The sequence below is a fragment of the Mus caroli genome, unplaced genomic scaffold, assembly GCF_978045245.1.
Source record: "Mus caroli unplaced genomic scaffold, Mus_caroli_1 scaffold_13, whole genome shotgun sequence".
NCBI lineage: Eukaryota > Metazoa > Chordata > Mammalia > Rodentia > Muridae > Mus > Mus caroli.
The window spans coordinates 61,499,300-61,526,413 of NW_028227268.1; the positions used below are offsets into that span (position 1 = coordinate 61,499,300).

At 45.5% G+C, this 27,114-nt stretch overlaps 1 protein-coding gene across 16 annotated transcripts in view; it reads left to right on the forward strand.

Moving 5' to 3' along the window:
• The first annotated feature begins 888 nt into the window (after nucleotides 1–888).
• Nucleotides 889–27,114, forward strand: part of Epn2 (epsin 2) — a 58,032-nt gene continuing 31,806 nt past the window's right edge. For 2 of the 16 annotated variants that reach the window (XM_029483349.2, XM_085829944.1), the window contains exons 1-4: nucleotides 891–1,031; nucleotides 14,877–14,949; nucleotides 21,169–21,267; nucleotides 22,489–22,558. The gene's annotated coding sequence lies outside the window, so the exon portion shown is untranslated. Of the gene's footprint in view, nucleotides 1,032–1,105; nucleotides 2,182–14,876; nucleotides 14,950–21,168; nucleotides 21,268–22,488; nucleotides 22,559–27,114 lie in introns of those variants that run through there. The other 14 variants (XM_029483347.2, XM_029483351.2, XM_021177037.3 and 11 more) reach the window with 11 other exon arrangements.

A 27,114-nucleotide genomic window follows, 5' to 3' on the forward strand; every position in this document is an offset into this window, starting at 1 on the left:
AAGGCCACTTCTCCTAATAGTGCCATTCCCTGGGCCAAGCATATCCAAACAACTGAAATAGTACCCTGTACCCTCCCCTTGAGCCCTGATTCATGTTCTAGACCCTGTTATGACAGCTCTCTGCTAGCAGTTTTGGGGTCTAGCCTTCAGTTCTGACCCTTCTGAGATCCTCTCTCAGGGAAAGAGGGAAAGGACTCTCCTTACTTTCTTGTATAAGGCTCTGCTCTCATCTCTGGCCTGCCTCTGTGTGCTGTAGCTTGGCATGTGGCCGGCCCTACATTGCTTTGTTGGGTGCATAAGAGTGAGACTGCAGGCTTGCAGTTGGAGTTGCTAAATCCCAGCGTCCTGATGAATCATGGGAGACTCGGCCGAGGGTTCAACCACTTGGGCTGCCAAAGTTCTGGACTCAACCTTTTTATTGAAATGCACACACAGAAAAGTATACAAATCTGAAATATGCATAAGTGAATCTTCATGAAGTGAACGCACTTGTAGCTAAATAAATCAACCCTGTCTGGCACCTGGCCTCCTTCCTGTCTCTGCATCACAACATTTTTCACGTGCAAGAGGAAACACTAAGAGACCATGGTTCTGATTAGGCTAGGCGGGGTTCTGTGCTTGAGGATTTAAGGGAGGAGCATGGATTGATGGTTAAGGTAGTTATGTATGCCCTGGGGAATTGTTGAGGTAGTGGGGATGTGTAGGATTCTGAGTTAGGGCTTCATAAATTTGTTAGGTTTGTGTAGAAGCAGAAGCTATTTAGAGAAGGCCTTGGGGGCATATGTGGGAGGGGCGGACCGGTTTGGAGGCGGGGCCTAGGAGCGAGGCAGGGCGGAGCCAGTGTGTGTGGGAGGAGCCTCCGCGCTCGGAGGGCGGGGCCCGCGCGCGCGCGCTCGCTGCCGGCGCGCCCCCTCTCGGCCGCCATGTTGGCTGGCGTGTGGGTGTCAAACGCTGCACAGGCTCGGGTCGCTCCCGCCTCTCCCGCGTCGCCGGCGGCTGCAGCCTTGCACTCGCGCTGGCCAGGAACGGAGGTGAGCCGGGACTCGCGGGGCTTGGTGTGGTGGTGGCTCGGGAGTCGGGGCGGGGCGGGGCTGCGCGCAGACCTTCTCTTCCAGTGCGTGGACGCCCCTAAGAGCACCGGCTTCCCCCTCGCCGGCCGGGGCGTGCACCGTGCGGCCAGCCGGATCCCACCCGGCTGGACGGCTCAGCCAGGCCCCGCCCCACCTGAGCCCGCTCGGAGCAGAGAGAGTGGCGACGTCTGCCTCCCGGCTTCGGCTCCTGTCCTCGCCTCACACCTCAGCGACAGAGCCTTCAGTTTGGAACAACCCCGCCCCTCCCCAGAGCGTGCTCGCCCCTCGAACCGGGTCCGAGCCGGCCGGCCCTCCCTCAGGGGACCGGGGGAAGGGGGTCCCCTTCCCCACGTCTTTCTCGCCCCCGGGACTAGATTCCCCTCCCCGGCCCCCACTCCACAGCACAGCGGGGACGGGGGTGGTGAAGCCAAGCTCCAGCTGCCTTTTGTTCCGCGTGGGATGGCAGAGACCTGGCGGCCCTGTTGGGCGAGTCCGGGTGGGCGAGCCGCGCGTGGGGTCGGCCTCTTCCGGGGGACCCTCGCTCTCCCGTGGGCCGGCTCCGTCGGAGCGCGAGCCGAGCGCGTTGGGAGAGGCAGGCCATTCCTAGAGGAGTCCGGGCCAACAGGTTTTTGTTTGCAACCTGAAGTTGGCCCAGTGGTTTTGCAGGGGGAGCAGATTGTCTAAGCTCCCTAGAAACCCTAGGTCGGTCGGTGTAAGTCTGTTGCTTGGTCTCGGGCCTCAGTCCTTCCCAGCGGCCTCTTCACTTTAGTGCTGCCTGGGGAACGCATTTGAAGTCTATGTTTCAGAAAAGATAGGATTTAGCTATTCTTGTGTTTTTTGACTAGGGGAACTAAGGCCCAAAATGTGTTAGTTTGCCCAAGGTCATCTTAGGGATAGGGTGTTTGACACAGCTGGAAGCCCCAACTCTGGGACACTTAAGGATTTCTTCAACGTTTAGGATTCCCTCAAATCGCTTGCCTGCTATATTTAACATTCATACAAGAAAATGGGCAAGGGAAGATGAGAAAGACGTGTGAATTCTTCTTTTGCACACTCAAGAAAATACCCTGTGGAAGAAGGGATTGAAATTGGGTTGAAATGATTGAAAAAGGTGAATTTCTTTGATCCATGTCCCTATTATGTAATATAAGGAAGACTTAACGGGAACTTTGTGGTCTTGTAACTCTAGATTTAGAGTGATAGCGGCGGATACTGGATTCTCTCTCCGGTGATCGGCTTTGCATTGGTAATTAAGCTTTCCATCTATGTATTGTTGGTGATGAAGCTCTTGTCTGTATTTAAACGAGCTTGCGAGGAACTGCAGCTTTTCTTTGGGTGTTTGTGATTAATGATTGTGTTGGGGAAACACCTGTAGGTCTCGGTTTTTTTATTATTTTATTTGAATGTTTGCTTTTGTTATGTTTGTGACAGAATCTCACTGGGTAGTCAGTCTGGCCTTGAATGCACCGAGATCCACCTGCATCTGCCTTTTAGGGTGGAGATATTAAAGATGTGGGCCACCACACCCAGGCTGCTTTTGTGACTTTAAAGTTTGGCTTTCCTAGTTTTAAAGTTAGGCTAGTTATCTGTAACTGTGTGGCTGGGTTGTTGTTTCATAAACATGACCTGCAAAGTACTGTTCCACATGGGTTGATTTGAGTAATTTTGTTGGGTATTTGGATTTTTCCCTGAGCCCTGAGATAGAAGGATGGGGGCTGTGCTGATCTCCTTTCCCTGCGGGGTGTATGGTGCCAAACATCTGAGTTACCAAGAAACGGGAAACTTTAAAAAAAAATGTGTGTGTGTCTGGGGGCCAGTGTATAGTGTTGGTGCCTTCTGAGTGCAGAAGAGGGTGTCATGCCCCCTGCAGCTGGAGTGCATTTAGTTGGGAGCCATTGATGTGGGTGCTGGGAAGTGAGCTCTGGTTCTTTAAAAAGTATGTGCTCTTGACTGCTTAGCATTCTCCCCAGCCTAGGTATTTGAAGCTTCCAAGTGATGATACCTGGCATGGTGTTTGCAGTCTTGAATAATGGCCCATCCTTTGCAGAACCTCTCTGTGGGAATATGACTGCTTCTTATGTAATCTTTCATAATGAGGAATAGATTTCCCAAGAGTGGAGATTCTGATAAGAGTCCTGTGAAAGTAGTTGAAAAGTTTTGGAGAATCTGATTTATGTTAATGGTGTTTTTTTTTTTTTTCTTCTAGAAGTTAAAGGAAGTTTTAAATTTCACTAATAGTGGCAACTTTTGAGTTCTTTGTGGACTGAAGCATGGAAAGAATGAATTTTATTCAATTGCCCACTGTGTGCAGAGCTCTCCTGCCTTGTGGATGGGATGTGATTGAGTGCCATGAGCACCTAGTGACCCTGAGAATTCATTCCCCAAAGGGTCTCACTGTGTAACCCAGGTTGGCCTGGAATTTGATTCTCCTGCCTCACTCTCTCCAGGGATTGAATTACAGGGCACAGGCTACCATGGTTGGCCCTTGGTCTGTATTTGGGTTTATGCTTGCCTCACTATCAAGCCTTTGCCAGCTGCCAATCTTTGGACCCTTCTTCCTCTACTCTCCCAGCCTTTCTAGCACACAAGGTCTGTTAGGGCACTCTGGGCATTTTGGGACTGTGACACTTTGAGGCCAGCGGTTGCCTCACTTTCTTTGCTTTTCCAAGGCTCTGTTCAGTCTGTGACATACAATAGTACTCAGGTCTGTAATAAATAGTCCTGTGGGCTAGGATGACGCTTCTATGATTTTTGTACCACTAGTCCCACTGTTTAATCTTGCTCTGGCATAAACCACTACTGTTGGCCGTCCCTACTGTGAAATGACTATCTAGTGGATTTCTGTATTTTCTTCCCGGCAGTGTTAGGAATCGAACTTGGGGCCTCACACATGCTAGGCAAAGTACTCTGCTACTGAGATGTACCCAGCCCTCCAGCGGATTGAGTTTTTGAACACTGACATACATTCTGATAAGGCAGTCACTGGCTGTGGAGCTCTGGTGGCCGTGGAATGCAGTATGTACACCAGGTTGACTTGGTGCTGAGGTTGAAGGCACTCATCACCAAGACTAGCTTTCTTAATTAAAAAAAAAAAGATTTATTTTATTGCTTATTATTTTATTATTTGTGTGTGTTTCTATGTGTATATGGGTACAGTGCTCTCAGAGGCCAGAAGAGGGTGTGGGATTCTACAAGCTTCTGGACATGGGTGCTGGGAACTGATCTGGGATCCTTTGAAAGAGCAGCAAGTGCTCTTAACTTAGCCAAATCTCCAACCCCCAAATTTATTTTCTGTATCTCTGCATGACAGAAGAGGGCATTAGGGGGCTGGTGAGATGGCTCAGCGGTTAAGAGCACTGACTGCTCTTCCAAAGGTTCCGAGTTCAAATCCCAGCAACCACATGGTGGGTCACAACCATCCGTAATGAGATCTGATGCCCTCTTCTGGTGTGGTTGAAGACAACTACAGTGTACTTACATATAATAAGTAAATAAATCTTTAAAAAAAAAAGAAGAAGAGGGCATCAGGTCCCATTACAGATGGTTGTGAGCCACCGTGGTTGCTGGGAATTGAACTCAGCGCCTCTGGAAGAGCAATTAGTACTTTTGACCACGGAGCCATCTCTCCAACCCAAATTTATTTTCTGTTTGTCTTTCTTCCTTCCTCCCTACCTCCTTTCTTCTTCCTTTTCTTCTTTTGAAGCAGGGTCTCTATGTAGCCCTCATGTTGGCCTTGGACTCAGATCCACCTGCTTCTGCCTCCCAGGTACTGAGACTAAAGGTATATGCCACCATATCTGGCCTAGAATTTTCTTAGTTTGTTCATAGTGTCTAAAAATAGAAACCTAGAAAAACAAATTCAAGGAAACATGTCTATGGCTAAGTGTATATTCATCCACTGTATCTAGAGGTGTGTTTGACCATACCTGCTAGCAGTCTGATGATTGAGAAGTCTGAATCCTAAAATCTTTTTTTTTTTTTTTTTTTTTTTGGTTTTTTGAGACAGGGTTTCTCTGTATAGCCCTGGCTGTCCTGGAACTCACTTTGTAGACCAGGCTGGCCTCGAACTCAGAAATCCGCCTGCCTCTGCCTCCCGAGTGCTGGGATTAAAGGTGTGCGCCACCACGCCCGGCTGAATCCTAAAATCTTGATGCTCTTTTAGTAGCATTTAAAACAGAACCATTTTCATCAGAGCATAAGGTTGGGATTGAAACCTGTATGTGAGTGGAAACTTAGATTTGCTGGGTTAAGCTGCAAGACTCAGTATTCACACTGGGTCCCTGAGTTCCTGAAAGGCTGGGAACTGTAAATGCGTTAAAGTTCCTGGCTTTCTCCAGACCTTAGGATCTGTGGAAGTACTGTAATTTGAGTGTCAGTAATTGAATGGGCTACTTTATATGATAACTGTTTTATTTAGGTTTGGAATTTAAAGGAAAAAAAAAGCATGCCTCTTTGAGGTTCCTGCTTCCCTAGAGTGGATTGATTCTTCTGTTGGGTCCTGGACTGAGCTTCATTTCTGCGTTCCTAGTTTCTCTTCCTGTGGATCCTAGTTCAAGCAGTGTACTGCATTTAAGGGTGTTCTAGAGAAATAATGAGTAATTCAGCTTTCTCTGTTCAAAGCAGTGCAGAGTTGGTCCATAGGGACTCTAAGGCTTTGGTCATGTAACTCAATTGACAAATGGAGAAATGAGCTCTCCTGAGGGATGGCTGGCCATTCAGGCTAATGCATGATGTGAATTTAAAAGCATTTATAATTAATCACTTGAATGCAGGCTGTATCCTCCTTCTGCTCTCACCCTTCTTTGGTAATGTCATTGTCACATCTCTCTCATCCTGCAGCACAGTGGTTTAGAGACTCTAATGGCATAGTTTGCCTGTCACAACCTCATGGCAGATTGCTTTGGAGCTGGGCATGGGGCCTGGTCCAGTGGGCCTCCTGGCTGGGTCGGGTGGGACCCACCCATCATTGAGCTTGATTTATTTTACCCTAAAGTAAGACCAACAAGGACTACTTCATGGAAAAGACACCCATCCCCTCTCTAATTTGCTGTGCATCAGGATTCCCTAGAGGCTTGGTTTCAGTTGGTTGCCAGGCTCCACCCCAGGGTTTCCAATTCAGTAGATAAAACCTGACAACACTCTCCCCAATTCTTTGGATAGGTTCTTGTGTAGCTTAGGGTGGCTTGAATTCACTGTGTAGTTAAGGATAACTTTGAATCTTGCCTCTGCTTCCTAAATGCTGAGATTATAGACATGTGCCACCATGCTCTGGTTTATTTACTTGGTGCAGGGGATTAAACTCAGCAGGGCTTTGAGCATACCTGACAGAAAAACATTGTATCCAGGCCTGAGAATGCATAGTCAAGTTTTTAAAAAGTACACTTATTACTAGTTTTGTTTTTCTTTTTTTTTTTGGGGGGGGGGGTTTAAGACAGGGTCCTGGCTGTCCTGGAACTCGCTCTGTAGACCAGGCTGGCCTTGAATTCAGAAATTTGCCTGCCTCTGCCTCCCAAGTGCTGGGATTAAAGGTGTGTGCCACCACCGCCCAGCTCCTTGTTTTGCTTTTTTTGAGACAGGGTCTCACCATGTAGTTCTGGCTGTCCTGGAACTTGTTAGGTAGATCAGGCCGGCCTCTTAACTCAGATCCACCTGCTTCTGCCTTCTGAGTGGGTTAGCTATTACTATTTTCTTAAAGGCAAGTGTGTATAATTTTATATTTATATATACACATTTTAATTTATGTAAATGTGTCTGTGTGTATGCACTATGTGGGTGAGGGTGACCACAGTATCCAGAAGAGGACATTGATTACCATAGAGCTGGAGTTAAAGGTGGTTGTGAGCACCCAGAGATGGGTACTGAGATCCAAATTCAGATCCTTTGGGAGAACATTTAACGGTACCCGTAATTGTTAAGCCATCCCTGTGGCACCTATTTATTTATTTACATTCTTGTGTATGTGCACACACCATCTGTGTGTGTGTGTGTGTGTGTGTGTGTGTAGGTCAGAGGACAACTTGTGGGAGTTAGTTCTCACTTGTTGTGTAGGTCCCAGGGATACAACTCAGGTTGTCAGGGTTGGTGGCAAGTATCCTTATTTCCTAAGTTATCTTGTCAGCCCACAGAACATATGTTTTTAACCAGTGTCTGCATGTTACTGATGCTGCCAGTTTGGGGACTAGACTTTGGAATCTTGGCCTGAGGACTGAAAGAGAAGGCATGTGAGGTGTCTAGCACCAGCTGGCTGTGCAGAGGAAATGAGAATGCTTCTAAATCTGAAGATGGCAGTGTGGCATTTGGAAAGGAGTTCGGGTTCTCTGAGCACTGTTCTCACTTTGGTTTTTCCTGTAAGATTTGGAGCATGGTTACAAGCATCTTCCTGTGAGTTATGGGTTCATTTTCTTTAAAGATAGTTACATGAGATGAAAGTGGACTTCAGAATGACAGAAAGTCCTCTATCCTGTTGGAAAAGCAGGTGCATTCCTACATGGCTGGCATAGTGATGACTTCCTAGGAATGCAGCCTGGAGAGGTGGTTGTTGTTGGTTGTTGGTCTTTGGTCTATCTAGGCAGAACAGCTCAGGGTCGTTAGTCATCATCAGTCCCGGTGTTAATGAAAATCACTTCTTAATTTAGATTGATTTAATATTCTTAGGTATTTAGAGTTTGAGAAAAAAATTTCCCCTTCCCACCATCACCATGTCTCTTGCATTTTGAAAGAACTAATGCTCAGGGTCTGGCAGCCTATGTCTGGCTTCACAGTGAATGGAAGGGTACTTTGTTGTGTGTAGAGTGTGTGTTGTCTGTGTGTGTTAGTATGTGGGGTGGCTGTGGTGGTGTATGTATGATGTGTTTATGGGGTGGCTGTGAGGTGGTACATGCTGGGAGTTCTGGTGGGAATGTCTATGGAGGCCAGAGCAGGACTTTGTCTTGATAAACTGCTGTCTTGATAAAGAGTCCCTCCTTAGCTGACCATGAAGCTTGTCATTTGGCTAGGCTGTCTGGTCAGTGAACTCTTGGGGTCTGCCTGTCTTTCTCTCACTGTGGGGTTATAGGTGTGTGCTCTATGCTGAGCTTTTCACGTGGGTCTGGAGATTTGAGCCCACATGTTAGTAGAGCAAGTGTTCTTATCCACTGAGCCATCTCTGTAGCTCATACTTTACAGTCACTTGTGTCAAACTCAGAATCTTATTGTTTTCCCTCTTTACCCTGAGGTGTGCGGTGTGTTTCTGTGACCTTGCTGTTTTCTCACATCAGTCCTAAGAGTGCCATTTCCCAGGTTAGTGCTCTCAGATTGGGAGGGGGCTTGGCAACGTGCTTTAATTCAGTCTGAAATGTTATGAAGTCATTTCTATGACAGTAATTCACCCCACTGTACCCCACCCCATAAGGAAAAAATTACCTCTGAGTAGGAGCCAAAAGGTGCAGGGGTCTGGGCATTTGAAGGACAGTTTTGTGACTATAGATAGGATATTTGAGGTCAATGGGTGGGAATAAGATATTTCTTGCTGACACACTTAGTCTGACTGAGAGGACAAAATTAACATTTGTGAGGAAATTAGAAGCCATCAGTGTGGTAAACTGTGATTTTGATTTTTGTCAGGAGGCTAAGAAGGTAGAATAAAAAAATCTAGAAGAGTCAGGGAGGATATCAGGGAGAGGTAGGGTTGAGCTGGGCCTGGAAGGACAAGGACCTTTATAAACAAATGGGAAGGAGTTTCCCATGGGGCAGCTGGATGGATTCCTGAGGTGGGCTTGGGTGTGGGTGCTCTTGTGTATACATCTCGATTGTGTACTGTGTTGAATGTATGTTGCTGAGGAAGGTGATTTGTGGCTAAGGAGTTTGGATTTGATGGCCCGGGAGCTCTTACTCCTGGTACACCTACAAGACATGAAGTTTGGAAAGCTTTAAAAAAAAGTTTCTAATGGGGCTCTTCCCAGACCAATCAGGGAGGGACCAAAGATTTTTAGAAGTACCCAGACAGTTCTAATTGTGGGTATGGAGAGCTGAGCCTTGTGCTTAGGGTAGCCTCTAGGAACACCAGGGCCTGGAAGATGCAAGGGAATGGGAGCTAGAGAGAAGAGAAAGCCTGTGTGTGAAGGAGTTGAGAGTAGTGAGCTTTGAGCTCTCTTAGTCACTGGGAATGAGCCACAGGAAAGGTGGAGCAGATGAAGAGAGGAAGGAAGATGGTCTCTAACCCACCTCGGAGAAGTGAGTACTTTAGCAAAGGGTAAAGAAGGTAAGTACTGGAGGAGAGATTGTGATCTGTTGGGTAATCCTTTCCACCGGAGCCCCAGGCAAGGAGCAGGCAGAGCCGGTTCTTGGCATCTCCATCAAGGGTTCCTTCTCATACTCCAGATCTTATAATCATTTCAGCAGGCAAATTTGGCAAAATTTGTTTTTGATTTATTTTATACTACATGGTGTTTTTGCCTGCTTTTGTGTTCATGTATCAAGTGCTTGCCTGGTGCTACTGGAAGCCAGAAGGGGGTGCTAGAGCCTCTGGAGCTGTAGTTAGCTATCATGGGGTGCTGGGGCTTGACCCTGGGTCCTCTGGAAGAAGGACCATTTCCTTAACCATTGAGCTATCTTTCCAAGTCCAATATTTGCAAAATGTAAATTGTAAATTGCAATTCTTTTTTATTGACTCTCTGCTTTATTTTTTTGTGAAGTCTTACTATGTATAGTTTAGATTGGCCTAAAATTTGTTATCCTCTTGCTTCAGCCTCTCAAGTGCAGGGAGGGATTAAACATGTGCCATCATGCTCAGCAAAATCATGCTTTTAAAAGTAAGTTTGTACTAAAGAGTTGGTTTTTTGTTTTTTCGAGACAGGGTTTCTCTGTATAGCCCTGGCTGTCCTGGAACTCACTCTGTAGACCAGGCTGGCCTCGAACTCAGAAATCTGCCTGCCTCTGCCTCCCAAGTGCAGGGATTAAAGGTGTGCGCCACAACGCCCGGCTACTAAAGAGTTCTTAACTTTAATATTTAATGTTACTAGTAAAAAATAACAAGTGAGATTTTTTTTAACCTAGTATTTAATGAATGTTATATCATGTATGGTGTTCTGGACAAAAACCATAGCTCAGTTTATGCCCCTATTTGATGCTTATTGCACACATGTACTGTGTGTTTACTGGTCTGGGACATATATGTTAGTGAGTAAAATTTAAGTCTCTGCCTGCAGGTTTTGGGGTCTGTAGATGTTGGCACCTGAAAGAGTGAGAAATAATATTGGCCCTGGGTGTATCAGCAGATAGACAATGTAAAAAGTGGTGTTAGACATTGATGGAATCTGAGGGTCAGGGAAAGTGTTAGGAGCTGATCTGGAAACCATCTGGATCTTGAAAATATGGAGTTATGGGGGATAGAGGAGGAGCAGAACCAATGGTGCGTTGTGCGCAGAGGGCTGGAGACATGGTGTCTGGTTGAGTGGAGAATGGAAGACAGAAGAGGTGGCTGGGCAGCTCCAGCAACAACTATGTAAGGCTGAACTGGCAGGCTATGGTTTTCAGTCTTTTGGTATGGTGAGTGGGCAATTCTGTAGGTCTCCCATCCAGTTCCTTACATGAATGGCCCTGCTGTGCTGAAAGCAACATCTTAATTGAAATGGGTTGCTGTGTTAATATCAGCCAAAATGTCATCGTCTACAGGTACTGGGGAGCTAGATGGCAACAGGGCCCAAGGACCTGAAGCTTCTCCCAGAGCACCTGACAGTAGGACTATTTAGTGACAGTGAGAAGGGTGGGGCTGAAAAGAGTTCCTGTTCCACTGCTTTCCGGGCCAGTTTCCCAGGGCCAAAATAATTTTATCCTGGGCTGGTGCTGACATGACATGCATGGTCCTTTGGGACTAGAATGCCCACACTTAGAGCAATGTGTTTTCTAGAAATCCCTGGAGAATTTTATGGCCATGTGGTGAAGATAAGGAACTCTCTGGTAAGCTTGAGACACATGTCAGACACTGTCCCTGGCTGGGTACAGGGTATCAAGGAGATGAGATGATTCTAACCTGCAGCTCTTGGAATGGAAAAGAGGAAAGCTGTTGGGGTGGATTAAACCACAGGGCGATCTTGGTTGTATATATGGCGTCTCTTTTGGGTGCTGCCTCAGTTTCCTGGCTGTCTTGGGAGTTAAGGCCATTTTGTTGACAGTCCTGATGTGAGCTGGGGCAGCCAAGGAGGAGAACCCACTTGCTTACCTTTAGAGCTTCTAGACTTCCATATTTCTTTGCTTATGGCCCAGTCTCAGCCAGCTGTAGCTGTTCTGACCATCTTAGAGCATCAGTGTGATACTGCCTCACTTGTCTCCCATCTCTAAAGAATCCTTGTGTTTCTGTTTGACCCATTGGGTGGTCTTTCCCTATCTCAAGTTAGGGGAGAATGCTTTCATTGTCTCTGCTGCTCCCTTGCCCTATTAACTAACATGCTCACAGGTTCTTGGACTAGGCTGTGGATGTCTTTGGGATTAGGCCTTTGGGAGACCATTATTTGCCCACTATAGTTGCCAACATCAAAAGCAGATCCTGTGCAGCTTTCCACATTTGCAGTTTCATGGACAAATGGGAACACTTAGCAGTTGGAGGCTGCACTGTTGCTTGGCAACAATGGGTCAGAGTCAGTGTGGGTGCCATCATTTCTAGATGGGGCTTGTGGGTGCCAGTTCTGTGTAGGCCCCAACCCTTCCATTGGTGCCCACTAATTTTTCCCCCCTGCTTGTTCCTCACTTTGGGAACACAAAGACTTATCAAGTCATGGAAGTGTTCTCTGTTCAGGTGTGTGAGCTTGCCACCACCTCCTTGTTTCATCTTTTTCTCTTCACCCCCAGCACTTTACCTCATTTCCTGTCTCCAGACTCTTGACCCAAAGTCACTCCTGTTTCTACATGGCACTCACTTTCCCATAGCCTCCTGACCTAAGGCCCTGTGCTCTGTACTATTGCTGATGCTATTTTAGATGGTATTTTTTTGTGCTGTGACTGTTTGTTTCCCATCCCCTCCTTTTTTGGGACACTCAACTGTAGTCTGTAGTGTATTCTGGTACCTTCCTCTGTGTGTCATGCTTGGAGTTTATGAAAAGGAGTCCTTATCATGTACTTCTGGAGCCAGTTCAGTCAAAAGTCAAAATTACACAAGTCTGTGGTCAGTATCTCAGTGCCAAGCACTCTCCTAGATACTGGAAATGTGACTGAGTACTAGGAGGCTGCCTTCCATGTAAAACGCATTCGAAACTGGAAGAAAGAGAACCAGGAGAATGGGCACTTACAGTGTTAGGATGCTATTGCATATGGGGTGGGGTCTGCTTTCTTCAGTTCCCAGGCTGGCGGGCCCATCTGCTTACATTGTTTTTGGAGCACTTGTTAAAGACATTTCCAGCAAATATCCCCTTGTGTCCAGACACTTGCCTGGACCTAGTTGATAGCTGAAATTTTAACAGGCTTCTTTACACTGGCTGATGGAGAGGGTTCAAGCTAGCCACTTCCTTGTATTCTTGCTTGGTAACCTGAACTGGGACTCTGATTTTCTTCTGAAGGGCCATTTTTCTGTGGCCTCCTGTAGAGGGACATGCATTAAGTGACCCTGGCTCAGGGTGGGGACACTTGGTAGAGCTCTTTGCATCTGACAGCTAAGGGTACCTCTGCTGATTTTATCTATGTAGATTATAATCCAGAAACTTGGCTATAAACTTGGTTTCATTATGGAGTATTCAATGAATGAAAACACATAATTTAGTGAAACTCACCACTCAGCTTCAACATTTTAAATCTAGGTTACTCCCATGGATTATTCTAAAACAACCCTCAAACTTTATTGATAGTGGCTTAGCTGTATATTTTTTAATAGATTTGGACTTTCTGTAAACTTACTTTGTGAAAATCGACCACTATTCTTTATATTTGAGACAATGTTTTATTCTGTAACTCAGGTTTGCCTGTGATCAGTGATTCTCTAAGCATTCAGGTTACAAGTGTGAACAACCAAGTCTAGCTTCCACTCTGGGTCCTTTTAGTTCTTACTTTGTTCCTCCAGACAGGGTTTTCTCTGTGTAGTCCTGGCTGTCCTGGAGCTGGTCTTTAGACCAGGCTGGGCCTTGAACGCGAGAGAGCCACACTGAGATTAAAGCTGTGTGCCTGGTTCTCATGTGGATTTTTATATGCTCCATGTTTAAAGCTGACTTTTTCCAGTTGTGAAATGATGATAGTCTCTCTATATAAAAATATTCACTTGGCTTGAATTTTGCTATCACTTCTATTAGGGCAAAACATTAATAAGAGTTTTGCTATTTTAATTTTGTTACTGTAAAGTATTTATGGAAGAAATTTACCATTGCTGTCATATTAGACTGGGGACAGAGGCATGGACCACCCTGCCTGATCACTAAGCCGCTTTCTAATTCTGGTTTGCCTGATACAGACATCCCACGTGCCCAGAGTCTTATGTGCCATCTTGGTTGGCCTCTTTCCAGGGTTTTTCATGCTGTAGCATGGATCAGCACTTTATTCCTTCTTCTTATTGAGTAATCTCTGTATGAGTGGACGACAGCTTGTTTACCTTCCTGTTGATAGTCATTTGAAGTTTTAATTGTGGCCATTGTGAATAGTTGCTATTTTAATTTAACTACATGTTGTTTAATTTGAAGTGTGGTGATGGAGTACATGGATCATGAAGAAAGTATCACATATGTGAGGGCAGGAAGTGGTTTGTTTCTGTTTATTTCAACAACACATTTTGGAGGGACTTAAGGACACAGGCTTCTTTGAACTGTTTGTTAGCTGAACTGCTGCTCTACTGAAAAGCTCCTCCCTTCTCTGGCTCTAGCCTAATCTGTAGCGTTAGGATGGGAAGAGGACCTTCTCAGCACTGGTGTGGAGGACATGCTCAGTGATCTGAGACTTTGCTTTTGAGTTTTCTGAGACAAACTTGTGTTTTCATGGGATCCAATGACAGAAAGGTTTCCATTCCCAGGTTCCAAGGAAGGGTCTTTGTTTATATAGCCCACAAAGTTTTAAGTCTGTGTTTTCTTGGAACATGTACTGGGTCCTAGAGATAGGTCAAGTCTGTCCTTGTCAGTGGGTACTTAGTGGGTGGGATGGAATGGCTTGCATGCTGTGTTCTGCTTTCTTAGAGGGATTACTAGGCAGCAATGTGCTGATAGTGGGCACCCTTCTTAAGGGCTGGTTCTGGAAGACAGTGGCCTCATGTTCTGTTGATGGGAACTCATTCCACCCATGGAGTTGGGGAGCACATCAGAACATGTGTCCACTTTTGGAGGGTTCAGAGAATTATTCATCTCAGGGCCAAGGATGAGGAAAATGTGAATTTGATTTGCTTTTCACTTGTACTGAGTGTGAATCCACTTGACTTGAGGCTTCTAGGCAGCTCAGTTCAGAGTCTTTTTCCTCCCCCCAAGACAGGGTTTCTCTGTATGGCCTTGACTATTTTGGAACTGCTTTGTAGACAAAGCTGGCCTCAAACTCACAGACTGCCTCTGCTCCTGACTACTGGGATTAAAGGTGTGTTTTACTAAGACCTGGCTAAGGTACTAGCTTTTTATACAAAGTCCTCTAAGATTATTAAGGGTATAGGGTCCCAGTCCTCCTACTACATAGGGCTATAACTTTGATATCTATCCTCATGATGAAAAATATCCAAGATAAAAGTATAGTTGACCTCTGTAATCATTTTAAGTGTCAGGAAGCCTTTAGAATGTCTGTTTAGAGACTGGGGACAGATAGACAGGGTATGAACTCTGTATTCAAGATGGAGGTAAAATCAGTGAGATCTGTCTTTGCTTCTCCCTGCTCTCTCAGTTATGGCATTCCTTGCTCCAGGATTTGGGACAGGACGCTGATTTTGCACATCTTAGGACCCATTGTGGATAAGGTAAGTCAGTGTATATATGGCCAGTTCCTTGACAGAGTGGTGGATAGTAGGGAAGGGGGTCAGAGCAGTCATAGCTTCCTGATTAGTGTGTGGTTGGCTTTGGGAAGAAGGGGCTTTTTTTTTTTTTTTTTTAAGAAAAGATTTATTTATTTATTATATGTAAGTACACTGTAGCTGTCTTCAGACACTCCAGAAGAGGGCATCAGATCTCATTACAGATGGTTGTGAGCCACCATGTGGTTGCTGGGAATTGAACTCAGGACCTTTGGAAGAGCAGTCAGTGTTCTTAACTGCTGAGCCATCTCTCCAGCCCCCAGAAGGGGCCTTTTTGGATTTTGTGATCTGTCTTGGGAAAGAAAGAGACAACAGACAGGAGGACAGGAGATGGTGAGATGGCTCTTAGTTCTGAGGCTGTCCACTGCCATTCAATTCAAAGTGCTCAAGTATGCCAAAACCACCGTATTTCCCTAACAAAGATCATCAAAGAAATTTGGAAGTATATACTGAAGACCTGACCTAAAGGCTTGTCAAGTCTGACAGTTGTCAGCTGTGACTACTGTTAACTGATTTCAGGCTTTTTTTTGTCAGTTTATATCCACCATCCTCCCACTTTCCTACCCTTGCGGTTTTGGTGGCTCACTGTCTGTGAGGAGGTCTGCAATGCTTTTTTTTTTTTTTTCATTTCAGGAGAGCTGGTGTGTCTCCATTCCTCTGTAGTGGGTTAGCAAGCGCTCAGAGGCCTGGGTCAGACAGGAGAGAGGCTTTTTGAGAAACTGAGGACTTGGTGACCACCTGGAAGTAGGAATAAGCAGCAGTTTGGGGTGCTTTGTGCTATTGCTGAGCTGAAGGGTGTAGAGGAAGAGTTGCAGGGCTCTGGGAGGATTAAGGCTGGGTTGTAGAACCAAACTGTTGGCTTTGCTGCTGCTCTTTGGAGGCTTCCACAATGTGGCATGGTAGTTCTTTGGACAAGGTTATTGAATAGTCACTGAGTCTCATTTTCTTTATCTTCATGGTATAAAAGAAAAGAGATATTTGCTACACACTGCCAAGTGCCTCTAAGACCTTTCAGTCCCAAGTGAGAGCAGCAATGGACTGGAAATTTTCTCTGGGTTTGTGCTATCCCTTTGGTAGGCTATATTGGCTTGATGACAGAGTTGGTCCTCTCTACTTAGCCTATTGCCTTTTTTTTTTTTTTTAAGCAGAAGTCCGGAGAAGAGAAAACAGGCCTGTTGCCCAGGAAATATGTTTGCCTGAGGCTAACTGTGGTGCAAGCAGGGAGCTGGAACAGGCTTTGGGCCAACCAGGCCTCTCCATGACATGTTGTGCCTAGTCATTTCCTTCTGGGGACTTTGGCATTCATTCTGCATGTGGATAAATCAGAGTTGCGTGAATCCCTGTGAATAAATTTTGTGGTGAGAAAATCCTGGGTTTACCATGCAGTGGTGCTAGGTCTACCTGGCTGGTTCACAGAACCACCTCCAGTGTGGATGTGTAGATACTTTGATCTCCCCTAAGACTTGGTCATCAGTAAGCTGGCAGGTATCTGTGTACAGTGTGTCCAGCAAAAGGTACATTTGGAAGCCACATTGACTATTTTAAAAACTTTTGCTAGACATTTATAAGGCTATAATAAAAGGCTTATAAAAGTTTATTTAGAAGGAAAAAAAATCAGTTTAGAGCTCAGAAAGGGGAATTAAATATTTTTCTTAGCAAGAAAGTTCAGCCTGTGGTTAGTGATACTTAGTCAAGCACTCGGAGACTTCTGCCCTCTGAGGCCCACGGAAATAGTTTGGTCTGAGGTTTTCTCCTTCTGATGTGTGATGTGGAAACATGATTTTGTTGTGGCTTTTGGTGACTGAGAACAGTAGCTTGATGACTTTCCAACCTTTGAGCCTTAGGTCACTCAAGTCTCTTTCCTGATCTAGGGGAAAGCTGAGGGTTGACTGAGGTGGAAATGTCTGTGTATTGACAGATAAGCTCTTGGGGGTAGCAGCTCCTCTCCATCTGCTCAAAGGAAAGGATAAATTGGTTGTCCTTGCTGTTGTCCTTCTGCTCTCCGTGTGTTGTGTCTACTGAGCTCTTGGAGAGTGAACTGGTGTCTGTTTGGTCTGTATGCTCCAGTTATGTGCCCAGGCCTGATAGGGATGGGTGCTGGGTAAGGCCTGGTGCATGATTGGCTAAACGTGTTTGGGAGCTTGCATGCTCTGCCACTTTGTGATGGGGCACAGACCTATTTAGGATACTCACTGGGTAGGGTTTGTACATGGCTACAGGTGGGCCCCCCAGAGGGAAAGCTTAGGCTTGAATGGACTGTGGGTGAAAGCCACTGAAGTGTGAAGCTGGAAGGGCTTGGAGGAGAGTCTCACTAAGGGAGGGACAACCTTAGGAAGGCCAGGTACCTTGCCCCTAGCTGGCCATTGTTGGTGCCTAGCTCCACCCTGCTCATGGCAGGGTGCAGAGATTACAGTGGGGTCTGGGCGGGTGCTTGATTAACTAAAGGTTTTGGTATGGCTCTGGTATTTCTTTTTTTTAAGTGGAATGCTCAGTTCTAAAATGAAAGGTTATTAAAATACTCCAGGGGCCTGGTGAGATGGCCAAGTAAATTGTCCTCTGTTTTTTACATCTTCATTGTGGCATGTGTGTTGCTCAAATAAGTAAATAAATAGATGTCATAAAAAAAGTATACTTTGGGAAATATTTCCCGTCACTCCTGATCACCTGAGTTCAGCCTGCTGCTTTCTTTGGTGACTACTTGGTAGTATAGCACACGTGTGGGTTCTTATTTTGTTTTTTTGTTTTTCTCTTTTGGAACAGGATCTTACCAAGTAGCCCTGGCTGCCTCAAACTCGTAGAGATACATTTGCCTCTACTTCCTGGGTGTTGGGATTAAAGATATATATATGCCTTTAAGCCCAGCTCTTTCCCTCTCTTTTTATGAAATCTCAATATTCTCACTCCTTTCTATTACTTGTACTTTTTGGGGGGTCCAGGGAGGAGGGTCTCTCACTCTTAGCTCTGGATACCCTGGAACTCACAGAAATGGAATAGAATCAAGTTAAGGATGTGGGGGTGGGGGTGTATTCACCCCCCCTTCTGTTGATATGCATGGAGATTTGCAGATGTGCTATGCTAGTTCATGTGCTTGTGGAGGCTAGAGGTCAGCACCAGGCATTTTTTTCTCACTTTCCACCTCATCTATGCATTCATCTATTCATGCATCCATGCACCCACCCACCCACCCATCCATTTTTTACATTTATTGATTGTATCTGTGGGCAGGCATATGCTGCATTACGCATGTGAAGGTCAGAGAGACAACTTGGGAGTTACTTCTGTTTTTGTGTGGGTTCTAGGGATTTAACTCAGAAAATGAGGCCTGGTGGCAGGCCTTACCTCCTGAGTCATTTTGACAGATTGCCCAGATTTTCTCCAGAGTGTTCACATTGTCTAACCACTAGCAGTGTGGCTGCTCATTTCCCCACAGCCTTGCCAGCCTCAGGGGTTTAGATTCCTGCCAACCTGACAAGTGAAACAAGTATTTCAGTATAGTTTTAATTTATATTCTTCTCAAGTTGAGCTTATCATACTATCACATGTTGAAGTGTATATTTAAAATTTTTAGAGGTTCCTTTTTTCCTGTCTGTCTTTCTGTCTGTCTGTCTTGGAGATAGGGTATTACTATGTAACTCTGGCTGTCTTGGAACTTACTACATAGATCAGACTGGCCTCAAACTCACAGAGATCTGCTTATCTCTGCTTCCCAAGTGCTGGAATTGAAGGCATACATCACTATGCATGCCTAATATTGAGTTTTTAGATTGTGTATGTATATGTGTGTCTGTGGAGTCCAGAAGAGGCCATTGAACATTGGAGTTCCTTGGAGCTGAAGTTCTGTGTGGCTATGGGTCTTTCAGTGTGAGTCTTGAGAACTGAAGCTGGGTCCTCTAGAAGAAAAGCCAGTGTTCCTAACTGCAGAGCCATCTCTCCAGTATCTTGGAGTTCTGATCCTACCACTTTTACAATACCCAGTTTGTATGCTTCATCATGCTAGGTAGACACTACCAACTAAGCCATTCTCTTCAGCCCTTAAGTTTCTTTCTATGATATTTGTATATCATAGGTTGGTTTTGTGTTAGGAGTTGCAGATCTTTGTGAGCACTGGACTGGAGTTGAGGGTTGGTGATCTCATTTGTAGTTCATTAGTGAGAGCACAGAGCCTCATCCAGCTCTGCTCCATTTAGTTTATGAAGTACTTCCCCCAGCAGAGAGTCTCAGACCCAGTACCGGGAACTGCTTGGGTCAGCTCTGGGTACAGTGGTTAGCACTCGGGTGGGTGGGTGGGAGACACTGACCTAACCTAAGTATGTGTGAACAGCAGGACATACAGTGTCTGTGTCTTTGCTGTGGACTCTTGGGGCATTTGGAGTGGGGTTCAGTTCTCTTGGGAGACATATTAAGATGCTTCAGGATTGCCCAGTTCTCTTGGCCTTGTTCCCCCCACAAGGTGCAAGGAGGAGAGGAGGCTGGAGTTTCTAAAGTAGAGAGGGTGGTTTTTCCTGGGTAAAGGAAGGAGCAACTGGGCATGTAGATCTGTGCAGTTGTCAGTGCTGAAACGAACCCCGAACCCCTAGATTATTATTTTTCTAAACAAAGCAGGACAGTGGTGGTATAAACACTAAATTAAAACATTTAGCCAATTGGTAGAAAACCAAAGGGAAAATAATGACTTTCATTTCCTTTTGGTGTGCTTGTTTTGACATTTGGCAACATACTTCTAATCTTTAAAGAATTAAGAAATTATGGGATGCAAGCTTGTCTGTTTATGCTTGTTAAATTTAGTATGAAATAGACTCCTCCTCCCATTCCATGTTAGTCTGCTCTGTCTTGCTTCTCTTCTGGAGAGGGTATGTTCAAGGGGCCAGTGGGACGAAAAAGATCAGTCAGAATTCTTCAGGGTGCTGGGATCCCTGTAGCGGAACAGATGCTGTTAGCCATTTTCTCCTGTAGTTCTCAGGCCCTTTGCTGATGCTTGAAGACTGGTCCGAATTTGTAAAGAGGACACATTTTATAGATGAAGTACCTGGTGGTGGTTAGGGGTAGGTAGACAGTAGTCTTTCTGCCCTTGCTGAGCTGTTTTTAAAGCTGTAACAATATCCATATGCCATGGCAGGGTTTTTGTTTGTTTTGTTTTTGAAACAGGATCTAACTGTAGACCTTAGACTGACCTGGCCTCATACCCAGGGCAATATTACATAACCTTCCTGAGAGATGATGGAATTATAGATGTGCACAAACACCCCACTTTTGATCTTGATAGGCCCTGCTTTATAGTCAGTGAGGGTATGGAGGGTTAGTGAGCCCATAGGAGAGAGGATGGGGAGAATGTGAGTAGGTATGGTTGGATCCATTGCTGTGAGGTGTCATTCATTCTTGTAGCAGATGTGTGCCAGCACTTGGGGAGGCCTGGTGTGAATCAGTATGGAGATTATCCACTAAGTGTTTCAGTTGTGGTGTTGTAGGAAGAAGAAGTTAAGGTACAGACAATGCAGTAAGTTTAGGCAAGTTCCTGGGCCTCTCAATCCTTTGCCCAGGCCTGGATGGGCAGCAGGTGGTAGATCCTAGGTAGGGAATCCCTGCCATTATTGGGGCTGTCAGATTTGCTGTGGGATGGATGTGCAGTTGCATGTGCACAGGGGCACCTGCAGTCATGGTCGTCGTCGTCGTCTTCTTTTTTTAAAGATTTATTTATTATATGCAAGTACACTGTAGCTGTCTTCAGAAACCCCAGAAGAGGGCATCAGATCTCATTACAGATGGTTGTGAGCCACCATGTGGTTGCTGGGATTTGAACTCAGGACCTTTGAAAGAGCAATCCATGCTCTTAACCGCTGAGCCATCTCTCCAGCCCCCCCCCTTTAAGATTTATTTATTTTATATATATGAGTACACTGTTGCTGTCTTCAGACACACCAGAAGAGGGCATCAGATCAGATCCCATTACAGATGGTTGTGAGCCACCATGTGGTTGCTGAGAATTGAACTGGGGACCTCAGGAAGAGCAGTTGGTGCTCTAACCGCTGAGACATCTCTCCAGCCCCGCAGTAATTATTCTTGAGAATCCTTAGTAGAAGGCAGGTCTTCTTATCTATGTGTACTGTGTGAAAGCCTATCCCTTTGCACTCTGCATCCTGATTCCTTATTTTTCTTTGGTCCTCCTAGGTGAACATGCTGACCACAGGCTCCTCCCATGCCTCTCCCAGTGCTCACTGCCACTGGCTACCTCTGTTTTCAGGCTTGTCACGGCTCGCTGAGTCTGAGGTGAAGACTAAGCTTCTGCTTCCTCTGAAGCCTCTTCTTCTTTATTTGCTGTTCTGGGCCTTGAACCTTATGACGTGGTTATCAGGAGTCTTTCATTCATCATGGTGATTTTGATGGCTGTCCCTGCCTTTTCTCACTTCTTGCCCCATACAGCTCTTCTCATTGTGGCATTCAAGTTGTGTCCTGTCTTCATCCTTCCCACCTGGCCTCTGTCTATACTCCCTGATGAAGATTTCAGAAATACCATTCTGACTAAAACAAACAAACCCATTTTTAGTAGCTTGACCCTTGGCAGTATTTCCTAAATACTAAGTGACTCCAGGTGGGCATAGGGTGCAGCAGGTATTTGTTTTGTAGTGAGTAGTAGTGAGTGCTAAGCACTAAACAGATTATCTTTGGGCAGTGCACCAGTTCAGAGGGGCCACATTGAGTGGGGAGAGGCAGGAAGTGGGAGCACAGTGTTAGGGTTAACTTAGGTCAACTAAGTATGCAGAATGTAGACATGCAAGACTTTTGGCTTCTGCGTTCAATAACTGGGATTGAGTGCTTACAGGTACCAGGTGCTACACTAGGCACGGAGGACAGTGTTGAAGTGACAGGTGGCACTCTGTTGTCACTGAATATAGACGGGGGAGGGAGGATGTGAGGCCTGCAGGTTAGAAACAAGAAAATGTCAAGTGATGCTGGGCATGGTTGTGCATATGCTGAGGCAGGTGGATCTCTTGAGTTTAAGGCTCGCCTGGTTTACAAAGAGGGTTCTAGGACAGTCAGGGCTACACAGAAAAACCCTGTCTTGAATTATCTCCACCCCCAATTAGAAAAAAAAATCACAAACAACCAAACAAAACGGAAAAAAGAAAATGCCACGTGGAAGAGGGCCCTGCAGAATGCCATTGGTTTTTAAGCATGCCCTATTTAACTAACATATCAATGACAAGGAGCCAGCCCAGTGACAATTGAGAAGGATAAAGATGGTTGGGGAAGCAGTTGTGGGAATGGCTCTAGGCAAGAGCCTTCTGGCAGGGAGGTTTCTCGGGAAGAAAATGTATTGTTTAGTAGTTGAGGAAGGGGCTGAAAAAGGGGATATTGTACTCAGGTGGCACCAGAGGAGCTACTTTCAGGCCCTTCAGGCCTGACCATTCCCCAGAGAATCTAGTTTTGGATGCTTTGGGTCATTTAGGTTTGGTGAGGAGCTTAAACGTCTCTTGTCTTTTGCTCTAGTGCTGCTAAAGTGGGGCACATAGCCAACTGCAGGTTCAGGGGATGCCAGCCACCAATGCCAGCAGTCTGTGTAAGTAACTCCCTTTGCACCCACAGGAATCCATACCCTCCCTCACAGCATTGTGGGTAGAGGCTAAGCTGACCCCAAAAAGTGCAGCAGGGGCCAAACAATTTGCTCAATTGTGGTCTACTCTGGACAGACACCCACCATCAGCTCCCTTTGGGGAAAGCATGAAATTACTGCAGGGCCAGAAGCCTTGAGGTTGTGGCATGTGACTGAGAGTTCCACTTCTTACCCACATTGCTTCCATGCTCTGGATCCTTAGGAGATGCCAACAGCTAAGCACTAGCATCATCCAGTCACCAGCCAGGTCTAAATTAAGCATAAAATCGTGGGAACTTGAGATTTTCCTGGGCTGCTCTGTATTTCCTTGAGCTTCTTGAGTTGGACAGTTCTGGGACTGTCACCTACAGCCTGCCCCTAGGTGGAGAGGCCAGTCCAGTTGTGTTTCATGGGCATTTGTCCTTCCCAGCTGTTGCCAGTGTCAGTTACAGCATCTAACAAGTAGACCATGCTCACATTCTTGGAGGAAGTGAGGGTTCTGCCTGTCTCCCTTACACGAGGTTTCTCCTTGTAACCTCTTCTTTCTTGGAACTCGCTTTGTAGCCTAGACTGGCATTGAGGAATGAGGTTTTGAAGGCTGCTCTTTGTATTTGCAAAAGGCAGAAACCCTCCCTTGACCCAACTAGGAATCTGTGGGCTGACAGAACATCTAGGCAGAGAGCATCTAGTTTAATCCCATTGTTTCAGAGTTAAGAACCATGGTCCTTCACCTTGTAGCTGCTGGGCCAGCACAGCCTTCAGTAGCTTGGTCTCTTGTTCCCTGCTTCTTCTCCATCATGCCACATGGTATGCCTTTTCGCATGATTTTAATAACGCTGCCCATGATTTGGTTATTTGCAAAATAACCAAGCAAGGTGGGAAGACATGGGACAAAAGACTGTTCCTTGTTGGCTTGTTTATGGGGCCCTTTTGTGCAGAGAGCAGGGTGTTTGATCATCTGCTGTAGTGGGAGGCACAGCTCATTAGAGTTCCATCCTTTGGATCAGCAGCAACAGCTCTAGCCAAGTTCATGATTGGATCTCACTGTGTAAGCTGTGTCCACTGACTGCTCTTCCTAAGGGCTAAACAGGAGCCTGCTAAAATAGAGAAAAGAAAAACACCTCGTGTATGTTTTTGTTTTGGATTACGTTATGGACATGAGAATCACAGGAGGCTGCGTGGCACCTGTCAGCTCACCTGAGCTTGTTGCAGATCCTCAGGGATGCTGTCGGATTCTTTTGGGGGAGGACCTCCTGCCTGCCTGAGGATGATGCTGAGCCACATGGGGCTTGGTTCTTCTGCTCAGGCAGCTCTCACTCTCCATGCTGATATATATAGCTGGACTGACACTGTCAGGTTCTATGAAGAAAAATGTAAAACTGTGACTTAATCTGCCCCACCACCCACCTGCCTAGTCATGTTTGTCTGGGTTCTTTAAGGTTTTGAATGTAAAGGTTTTCTTAAGCCCATTTTTTTACCATGGATATAAAAATTGGTATTTTTTAACCAGCCAGAAATTACTGAAATGAAGGTGGCTAGGTTCTGTTAGAGAAGAGGACATTTCTTTGTGGCAGAATTTCACTGTTTTTATGTTGTGAGAGGAAAGAGAACTCCCTTTTCACTTGTCCCCTCTGTGTGAGCAACAGTTTATGAGGCTTTAAGTTAAAGCTAGCCTGGCTGAGGCAGAGACACAATAGCCCTTTCTCTTCAAACTAAAACGATCACTGTTAAAAAGAATGTGGCACTGTCCATATTGTTCTGACTGGGCTGTTGTCCTCTGGAGGGCCTGCTTGGCTCTGTCACATGGACCGTGTGGTCTCAGTACCCTCCTCGGAGGGACACCATGGTACTTGTCTCTGAATTAGACTTAAGTCTTTCCTCTTCTAGACTCCCTATACAGGAGATAGCCAGTTAATTAAGGATCACCAAGTTTCACCTTGTTTAGGTCTCTGCTCCTCATATGGCAGTAGGCATTGTGGCTTCTCTTGAGTGTGCCTTCTGCTCCCCACCCCTCTTCTGCTTCTGGATTATGAATACATTTCCAGGAACTTGTGGTAAAAAGGGTATGTGGAACATATTGGCATGATACTGGTGGAAATGTAGGCACATCCACTTCACAGGCTGTCCGCTTCTTTTAGAAAGATGAAGTATGTGTAAAGTCACAGGAAGCTCCCAGGATCCCATTTTGAGTTTCCATCTGAGACAAGAATGCCCAGTCAACCAAGTAATTTATTGATTGGGCCTGGATTACCAGAATCATTGTGGAATGACCTGTGTTTTTAGGTTTGGAGAGGGAGTGGTGACAGACAACAGGTGGTGTTGTGTCCCTCAGAGTAGGTATTGATCCTTGATAGTAACCATGGAGCTGGTGTAAACTAGTGGTTAAGGTTCTCCTTACTTTTTTTTTTTTTTTTAAAGATTTATTTATTTATTATATGTAAGTACACTGTAGCTGTCTTCAGACACTCCAGAAGAGGGCGCCAGATCTCGTTACGGATGGTTGTGAGCCACCATGTGGTTGCTGGGATTTGAACTCTGGACCTTCGGAAGAGCAGTCGGGTGCTCTTACCCACTGAGCCATCTCACCAGCCCCTCCTTACTGTTTTTATTTAATATGTTTGAGTGTTTTGTCTGCATGCATGTATGTATAATTTGTATGATGCCCAAAGATGCCAGAAATGGGTATCTGAGCCCCATGGAATTGGAATTACAGATGGTTGGGGGCTACTCCTGACCCCCAGTCCTTTGTCCTCTGGAACAGCCAGCACTCTTAACTGTTGAGCCATCTGTCCACCCCCTGTGTTTGACAGATTCCTTGCTGGGCTGCTCAGAGCCATGCAGTTCTAGGTTGGATGGCATTTCCCTGTCTAACTGCACAAGTCTTAAGGACAATACGTCTATGGGATATCACCCTAGCCTTGGAATTTTTGTCCAGGTTTTTTGTTTGTCTCTTTTCAGTACTCACTGTCACTTGAATTCTGACTACATTTTCAAGTATGTAAACTCTACCTCCCCAATGTCCCCAGATTTAGTGACGTAATGGTTACTGTGTTACCTGTCATGTTACTAGCAGGAGAGTAGATGCCCCCCCTCTCTTTTGTTGACTATGCTACTTTCTTGGGGAGCACTGAGTTAGTTCCCTTGATGTCAGCCTGGCATTTGAGAGTCTAGTATGGATGAGCGTTTATTTATTTATTTATTTATTTATTTATTTATTATTCTTTTATTTGAGGCCCTGCTGGGGCTCAAGGAGTTCTTTACCCAACCCCTTTGCTGTTGCTAGCTTCCCACTCAGTGTTCTCAGGTGTTGCCTATAACAACATGACTTGCTGTGGAGTACAGGTATTTCATGCAGCTGAGCAGTCCAGGGCAAGGTAGATGGAGGGGTTCACATGATGTGATGATGCCTTGGCCCTCCTTTCCTTAAAGAATAGTGGCATTTGTTTCAGTCTCTATTTGCTTCCCTTTGATTTGACACATTTTCCAAAAAAAAGTGCTTTTTGTCAATTTCCTAGAACTTGACTGAATATTTAAAAACAAAAAACCAAGGGGGAAAAAAAAACCCCAAACCAAACAAAACCCCCAAACAACAAAAAGCAAAACAACATCAACAGCAGCAGCAGCAACAACAACAACAACAAAACCAGCCATGGAGCCATCTCTCCAGCCTCTTACTGCTTATGTTGAATGGAAGTTAGAATCCAGGGCCTCACGGGTCAAGTAACCTCTGCCACGGTGCCGGTCACAGCATTTCTCCAGAGCAGCTGTGGAGCGCAGCTTTGCTCTTGGTTGGAGTTTTAACCATTTTTTTGTGGTTATAGTCAAATAGTCATTTTCAGAAACTTTTATTCATTTAAAGATTATTTTATTATTTATTTATTTATTTATTTATTTATTGAGACAGGGCCTATCCTGGAGGAAGTTACTCTGTAGACCAGGATGGCCTCTAATTCAGAGATCTCTTGCCTCCTGAGTGCTGTGTCTGGCTTTAAAGATTTATTTTTATTTTATTTGTATTAGTGCTTTGCCTGCATATATGCCTGGTTCCCTGAATTGTCTCGTAGGTTCTGGAAATTGAACTTGGGACCTCTAAGTATGGGCCAGGCATACTGCTGGATATCAAATCAGTCACGTGACATATCCCAAAGTTGTGGTCATTAGGTGGATCTGAAATGACTCAACAACTTTGACACATCTGTAGTTAAGCTGAAATGCTCACTGGAAATCAGAGGTGTCTTTTTTTCTTTTATGAGGCCCAACCTGTTACTGTATGCAGTAAATTATGAGTGAAAAACCTAATTAAATCAGATGTACAGTCACTCTGAAAAAGGTTTTATCTCTGTTTTCTGACAGGTTTTGGGGATTCATGAGAGCTGAACAGATGGGTAGAGAGGCAGAACATGCCGCCATCTAATGGAGTCAGTGCTCTGGCCTCAGGCACAGACAGGCTCCTCAGCCTATCTGAGTGAGCAGAGGAGGCAGCTGAGGCTTTATGAATTGTCTCCTAATCTATGTGACTGTAG